Genomic DNA, 8,654 nt, shown 5'->3' with positions numbered 1-8,654 from the left:
CATCTGGTTTTCCTTTGCATTTTAATGGACCAAGTCCCGCTCAGGGCAAAAACCAATTTTTCGGATGGGTGTGTCGAAAGGTAAAAATGCACGATATGTGTTAGTCTCTGTAACGTAGTCTATACCTTTCATTGCCTCGAAATCTCTCTCTTGTGACGTGAAAAATGCATTTCGGTTAATCCCTATTCTACCTGAAGATTACGACCTTGAATGTATTTCCCAGAACAAGTTGCATATGCCTTATATTTTGCAATTGCTAAATGATTTCTTGATTACTTCTTGTTGAAATGTATCATGTCAACATCAGTTTGACATATAATTTCATGTGGTTTTCAGGGTATACCATAGCACCAGAGAAAACTGTTGAGCCATCGACAACAGTTGCTTTGGCAGGTATTGAGCTGGATACAGTTCACATAGAGGCCCGTTTACCGCCAAAAAAAAAAAAAAAAAGATTGATAAGTGTCGGGATCTTCTCTCAGCATTTCTTTGTAGGCGTAAAGTAACTTTTCAGGAAATTTAGTCGTTGACGGATTTGCTCAATTTTGCCTGTACGGTTGTTGTCCCAAGTCGGGCTTTCTTGCGCAGGTTCATTTATTTGACTATTGGAGTACGGAACCTCAATTTTTGATTTTCTAAGGAAGTGAAAGATCTATTAGTTTAGCAATCGTTTCTCTCAGATTTTACTGGGCGCTAACTTTTTCTGGCTGATCAATGGAAAAAAGTCTCATCAGCTAGAACTGTATACTGGCGCCTCTGGTGCCTTTGTTTATGGTGCTTTCTTTGGTAGACATTGGTGTTGTGGTCAATGGCCAGATAGTTGACGTCATTTAAACATTTACTTTTATCCAATTGTTTTGAGTCTGCATTTATGGGGCCATGACTTGCAGAATCAAAGGATACTTTTTCTTTGGTTCATGTTATCAAAAAGCAGTCGTGCTGGGATAAGAACTTGATGTTTTCAGTACGTTAGCTGGTGCTTGTGTGCTTGGAAAAGAATATTTGTTTTAAAGCAAAGCATATCCCAGGTATGCACAATATTCTTGATAATACCCTTTCTTGGTTGAAATTTCAGACCTTCAAACAACTAGCTCCAGCCTGCATGAATCCTCGTCCCACATAGATTCCTCATCATGTCCAACCTCGCAGTTGGCATCAGTGACCTCCGATCTGCTGCGCGCTAGCCTCCAACCATATTCTGTATAATACCATACATCTCAGAGCGCACTGCCCCCCGAATCTATCAAGCGTTGATCTTACCCCACTTTGACTATTGTTTTGTAGCTCTGTTTGGGTCGACTGCAACTTAACTTTAAGTGATAAATTTCAAAAGTTCAAAATAGGGCTGACAGGGCGATTACCTGGTCCAATTACGACACAAGCGCTACTTTCCTTTTAAATCTGTTAAATTGAGATGATCTAATTACACGCCGACAAAAGCTTTAAACTATATTAATGTTTAAAACAATCAATGGACTCACCCCAGCGTACCTCCAGAATTCATTCAGTACCCGCAGTACGCAATGAAACTTAAGAAACTTAGAGGCTAAACTTGAGTTGCCTTTGACACGCTCAAATTATGGCAAGCGTGCTTTTTGTTATAGCGGAGCACTGTTATGGAATAGTTTGCCCATCAGTTTGCGAAAATCAGACCCTCTAGGATACTTTAAAAGGGAAACTGACCAACTATATAGTAGGTGCCGGTCGGGCTCCCACACGGCAGTCTTGTAAAACAGTGTAGTTGTAATGAAACCTTTTTTTTTTAAATACATTACGCACAATCACTGGTTACGACCACAACTATAACTAATTACAACACAGTACTAATAGCATAGCATCCTGACAAAAAAAGATAAAAAAACAGAGCAAAATATATTACAAAATACATTACAAAGAGTTATAATTAATGGCTACGCAGATCGACTGCAGCATTACAGGTTGAAAAAAGAAGAAAAAACAGACCATTTCGTTTTCAATTCTTTTACACAACCAGAGGTAAAAAAGATATGTATTTTTTTATTTTGATTTTTTGCGAAACAGGGGAAACAAATTCATTTAAAATATATAACTTGCTATTGAGGGCGTTTACATATAGGAAATACTTTCCAATAAAAGGTGGTTGAGGGCTAAACAGTGCATGCCTAATCTTTATGTATCATGCCAAACACAATTTTATTTTTTAAAAGGTCTTGAATTAACAACGCCTGAGAACCAATCAATAAAATCCTTCCAAAACGAAGTCGCTTGTGCACATTCAGTGGAAAGATGTATAATTGTGTCATTCTTCCTTCTTCATTTTGAATTAGTAAGCTCTTTGTAAACAGAATGTTGTGAATAATTTTAAACTGAAACATCGATAGTGTCACTTCCTTCGTTACTTTGAAGGGCAGAAGATATAACTTACCCAAGTCATCTTTTTGGTAACCTAGAGTTAACAGTCATTTTTCACATGTTGGTGGAGGGGAATGTTGAAGAGATAGCAGTCTAGTATACAGTTTTTTACAAGTCATTTCTTCTATTTTGACTTGTGTTGTGGACCTTTGGTCGGATGTGCAATGAAGAAGCTTTTTCCAACTTTGCGGAATAGAGTTAATTAGACCGAAACATTGTAAAAAAAATTGCAACTTACATGAAACTTATTGAAAAATAATTAAAGGTCAAGAAGCAATTTCGCTGGGTATCGAATATATCGTTAATCTTCAGTATACCTGATTGATAGCACTGCAAGAAGTATATCAATTTCCCCTCAAAAGTAATAAACTTGTTATTCCAGAAAAAAATTGTTCGAGGACCTCATGTCTGTTCTTTGGATTAGAAGCTATTAAATCTTGCCAAAGAGTAATTATTTCGTGATAAAATTCCGGGAGTTGACTTTTTAAATGAAGACGATCTATGTCACAGTTGCATGCGAAAAGCTTCAGCCCTCCGACATTTGCGAGAAGAGACTTTGGGATGACTTGCCAAGGAGCACCAAAATCTAAATAAAATCGCTTTACCCGATTTAACTTCAAAGTCTTATTAAACAAACAAAAGCCTTTCATCTCTAAGCCTCCTTCTTTTTTAGTTTAATGAATGAGTGTCGATTATTTTAACTTAGGGGGTTTTTAGTTCCATATAAAATCTAAGGCTATTCTGCTTACTTCATCAACAAAATGTTTAAGCGTTTCTGTTGTACAACAGATGAATATGATTTTTGAAAGAGCGAGACATTTCATTAAGTTCAGTTTAACTTAAGAGTTGATTTAAGTTGGTAGCACCTTTTCTAACCGGAGAGAAATGGCTTTTGTCGCGATCTTATAATCTACATTTAGCAGGGATGTAGGTGTCCAGTTCTTTAAATACTGAATGTCCTTATCTTTCTTTGGGATCAATAAGATAATCCGATGTCTTTGGGAAATTGATAGATGCCCTGTTTTGAGAGCATAATTAAAACTATTAACAACGTAGTCACCCGAATGATATCCCAGAAAGCGCAATAAAATTCTTTTGTTAGCCCATCAGAGCCAGAGGATTTGTTGTTTTGCATATTTTTCAGAACCTTCGTGCATTCTGTTAATGACAACTCTCCCTCGTATGTGATAGCCATCTCCTCAGTTAATCGAGAATCTATGTCAAAAAGGGCAGTAAATTCACTGCAGTTAGGATCTACGTTCCTAGATTCATAAGGTTGTTTGAAAAAGATTCCCCCTTTATTAAAAATTTCTTTTGGATTATTAATACGGGTGCCGTCTTTTTTAATTATAGATCATCATTCGATGATGGGACGCACGAAGCTCTAACTGTAAGTTCTTCAAAGGAATGCTAGTATGGTGTACTAGGATTCCTAACATACTTTTAATTGAGGAACGCAAGTTTTGACACTCTGGAGGTGTTGTAATCCCTTGCAATGTCATGGAGCGGTCATTTTATTGGAAACGACCCAGAGAACTCCAGAGAATATGATCCTCAGTGAACTGTGCATTCGCTTTTGATAGCCCTGAGTGAGACGTCAAATCTGTAAACAATTATTACAGGGTTGTTTGGAAAGGAAAGGAAAGGAACTTTATTTAAGTGTCTAGTGGATTTAGCGCTGGAGCACTAATTAGGGACACTTTAAAGTGAAATTAACAATCAACGCAAATCAAGGCAAATGCTGGTTATTGAGGAGAGGGGAAACCGGAGTACCCGGAGAAAACCTCTCGGTGCAGAGTAGAGAACCAAGAAACTCAACCCACATATGACGCTGAATCGAGGAATCGAACCCGGGCCACATTGGTGGGAGGCGAGTGCTCTCACCACTGAGCCATCCCTGCATGGCGGATCAAATTTGGAGGAGAGTCATCTAGACAAGTGAAAACGCTAACGAAGGAAGATCATACCAAAGGAAAAGTGGAAGAAAAGGAAACCAGCAAGAGCGACAAGAAATGTTGCAAGAGACATTTCAGCGGAAATTACTCGAAGAAACACTGATACAACATTGTTTCACACTTAAGACTTGAAACGGGAAAATTCCTATAGTTTAGCACGGTAGTGAGAGAACTGTTGAAAACAATGGTAAATCAAAGGATGTTGCCAATATACAGTGAGAAAAATTCCCCGCTGGTCTCCCCTAGAATGTAATTAATTTTCTTGTAAGCTTCCAGCAAAGTTGGTCAGAATTTCTTGTTACTCTGTTCCTGTGGGGTCGTTTCGATTACTAGGGCTAACGATCATAGGGAATATGTAGCACTTTAAGTTACTCTCTGACAGCTGATATAGTTGCTTCGGTTTACTTTCCTTTGGCCTTCTCACTATCATAATCACTGGCGCTGAAGCGTTTAGTCTTAATTCTGTTTCTGGTTTGCCAATAGGGCTGACGTATGTTGAATTTTTGTTTGCATTGGGCGGCAATCGAGGCAACAGTGAATTGTAAAGAATATAGCATCATCTAGATCGACTTCAATTAGGAGTTAATAGGTTATGGTGACGTTTTTTAAACGAGCTTTTTAGAGAGCTTTCACACCTTTTTATTGGGATCTAATTTTCTTCCCTTTGACTCCACTTTGGAAAAGATCTTAAGAATGATTTTATAGTGCACTGAACAAAATGTTCTCGCTATAATGAATTTTTATCCAGGTTTGAGTACTCCTGTTCTATTAGCATTTATTTATTTTTTTTTTAGAATATTTGCCATGTTAGTTTTTTAATAGAAAATGACTATCGAACGTTCTCGCCAGTGGTTCCATGCGATCGCCATAGTAACTTCATTGACGGAAGAAATATGAATTGATCAGTAATGTCGCAGGCAAACTCGGAAAAACAGTCTGCGAGTGCTCCATTGAAGTAGTCAAACCTATGATCTTTCATTTACTAGTTGGAATGCTCTCCTCCAGGAGACTCATTGGAGCCAGGCCATTAAACTAGGTTCTAGCGACTCTACAACGTTGTCCAGAAAGAATTGAGGGTTTATTTGAGTGCACTACACCGGCAAGTAATCGTTGGGAGGATTTTGTAAGAACAAAACCGCTACTGGGTGAAGGAGCATTAAACGATGTACAATACAAGAAACAACACTTCTTTGTGACTCATAGACAATCACATTTAAAAAAAGAAAGATTAAGGCAACTTTATATCACAGTTTGCCGTCATTTAAGGGTCGATTTGTCCTTTACTGGAATAAGAATTAACATAAATATATACATGTACATTTGGCAGCGCACTCGGCAAAGTCTCTGACTTTTGGCCGTTCTAACGCAACCTTTTCGAAGCATTACTACAAGCCAGGACGGCCTCTTATCGGCTACTAACATGATTAAAGAGAATAAAAACCCGCCAGTTCAGGTGAAAAAACGCAACATGCATTGTTACAAATTATCTAGTAAACGGCTAAACCTACTTTTCATGTTACATCAAACTGTTTGAGATGTGTCACACGCCAGTTCAGATGAAAATAAAAACGCAACATACATTGTTACAAATTATCTAGTAAACAGCTAAACCTACTTTTCATGTTTCATCGAACTGTTTGGGGTGTGCCATCTTGTCCCTCATATACCGGGCTCTGAAATCGTTAATCATTACACATATACTGGGAAGTGAAAGCATTAATCATTACATGAAAGCAGTGAGGAACAGAGGGCTGAGAAATATTACTAGAGGAACAGTGGTTACTGAGGAACAGGAGGCTTAGAGGAACAGTGGGCACAGAGGGTACGGAGGAACAGTAGGCACAGAGGAAACTTATACACCGAGGAACAGTGAGCACAGAGAAACAGTATGCACAGTATATAATGGATAACAGAAGAAGAAACCAGAAAACTAAAAGCCAGCAGTTTTAAGGGTTAAGTTACCTTGAATTGGGACGTGACTGCCTCCACTCTTTTTACATAGGGAGTCGATATTGTTGACACAATCCAGTTACCTCTTTACTGACACCCAATGAATTCATTGAATTAAGGGTGGACCATTTCTGCACTTTGACGTATCACGAAAAACTGGTATAGCTTCTTAAAAGAACTCCAGCAACAGACAGGGCAAAGAAAGATAATACAGTTTCTTACTACAACACTCGCAGATCCGTAAACACTGGTATGATTATTTATAGTATCTTATTGTAGGTTTTACTTTGCTTTATCATACATACAATTAACATTGCAGAAATATTGTTATTTTTGGACTTCGCGGTTTTCATGCATGACACGAATTTCAATGAAGTGTTGTATAAAACCGAAAACGAAAGCAATTGTTCTGAGAAATCGTAAACCGAATACCATTCATTTTGGATTGACGTATCTTCCCATCTATCAACGCATTTCATGACAAAATGTGAAATAATCTAATTTTCAGTAACTGTCACAGAGGACTGAAAATCGGGAAAAACATCCAAAGCATTGTCACGTCCGTTTTTATACTTAAGACGCATTGCCAGTCTGAACGAACTTAGCCAAGGTAAAGGGTAAGTAGATCTTAGTAAGTACTCTTGGTATCCAAAAAGAAAATTGGGGGTAACCATGCATTTTTGAGAGATACTTAAGCTTCAATTTGAGAAAGAACGCCATACATTGCTTTGTATTTTAAAGCTTTTTACAAATATTATTCATGAAATATCTTTGAAAAATGCGTGGTTACCGCCAATTTTCTTGTTGGATTTCAATAACACTTGTTAAGATCTACATTTCCTGCATAATAATAAACCGGGGCAAAAATATCTTTAATTAGTAGGCACCGTCCTTAAAGTATACGTAGGCAAGAGAGTTGGCAGAAACAGCATCGGAATTAGGAGGATTGTAAAACTTATGACCTTAGCAAAAAGCGCAGAGAATTGTTTATTAGTATTAGTTCTGCAGTAAAGTAATTGGAAGGTCTTATTTTTTCTTCTATAATAGGAATGTATTTGAATTTTTCAGTAAAACAATTTTGTTTACTAACAGTGAACGAAGTGAGAGCCAGGTCTCAGAGCCTTAATTGCTTTCGTGCCCATGCTGTTACATAAAGTGATCGGCAAATTAAAAGAAATTGGTTTATTCGCGTTGATACCACGACAAGGAATGTATTGGCAAGCAATATAATTTATACCAAGGAGATCATGCACGAGCTCAGACGTTGAGATTAAATCGTTAAAGATTTTGTTTTAAATGGGCAAGAATCGAGATCATTCTTTCTTTCCCTGAAATGACAGGAAATTCAAAAAAAAGATGGAAAAAGGTATAGCCTCAGAACTTAAAGAAAATACTAAAATCTAAGTTACTTTTTGCCCGCTTTAAACGTGTCTTTATTTATTTATTTATTTTGACATCTATTTTTTTGTAGAGTTTGCAACCAAAAGGCTCCACCACGAAATGGATCTATGAGATGGACAAGTAAGAACAAGTAGAACTGTACTAGAAATCATGAAACGTTTTATTTTCAATACCTCTTATTTCCAGAAATGCTATTAACGGCGAGAAAGAACCTTGATCCGGCTTGGTACGGGTCATCTAAGGTGGACTCCCATGATCCGCACAATATCAAAGAAAGACCTTTTTCACTCCGTCATTTTCCCATTACAGTATGGGTTCCACATACAGGGCTGGAATACCGAGCATTAAGTATTGTACAACTGATATGCGGAAATAGCTTCTTTTTAGGGAAAAGAAAGTTTGCTATTCGCGTTGAATACATACAGTTTCTAAACACAGAAGAAGACTTACCACCTTGCTTGACTTGGTTAACTTCCTTTTGGTTCAGATGATCTCTCTTCTTCAAGGGCGAGAAAGTTATTTTAGAGAACTACACATGGGCGTAACTTTTATGCAACATGTGCTATTGAGATGTCAAACTGTCAATCATCGTCGATCAGTGGTTGGAATATGCGAGAAGGTGGAGCGCCAAAGGACAAAACAAAAGTAGACTGTGTTTTTCGAGGATGAAGTATTACCATATTCGCAAAAAAATGCTGCTGCAGTTACAGCGTGTTATGTTGTTGAGTGAAATGAATTAAAATCAGTGCGTGGAAAGAAGTAAGGTTTTCATAGTTTGGGCAATATCTCCTCTCATTTATTTACAAGAGAATAAATTCGTTAATTTATGCTAGGTGACTACATATTTCAGCACACACTGAACAAATCTGCAAATTGAGCTTCAAATAGCACTTAAATAATACTACGAGCAAGTGAAATTTCAGTGGGGCTCAAAACTGAGTATAACCTCTCAATTTT

This window comes from Montipora foliosa, chromosome 13 (genome assembly GCF_036669935.1).
Source record: "Montipora foliosa isolate CH-2021 chromosome 13, ASM3666993v2, whole genome shotgun sequence".
NCBI classification, from domain to species: domain Eukaryota; kingdom Metazoa; phylum Cnidaria; class Anthozoa; order Scleractinia; family Acroporidae; genus Montipora; species Montipora foliosa.
The sequence above is the reverse complement of the archived record's forward strand: the minus strand, read 5'-3'. Positions refer to the sequence as shown.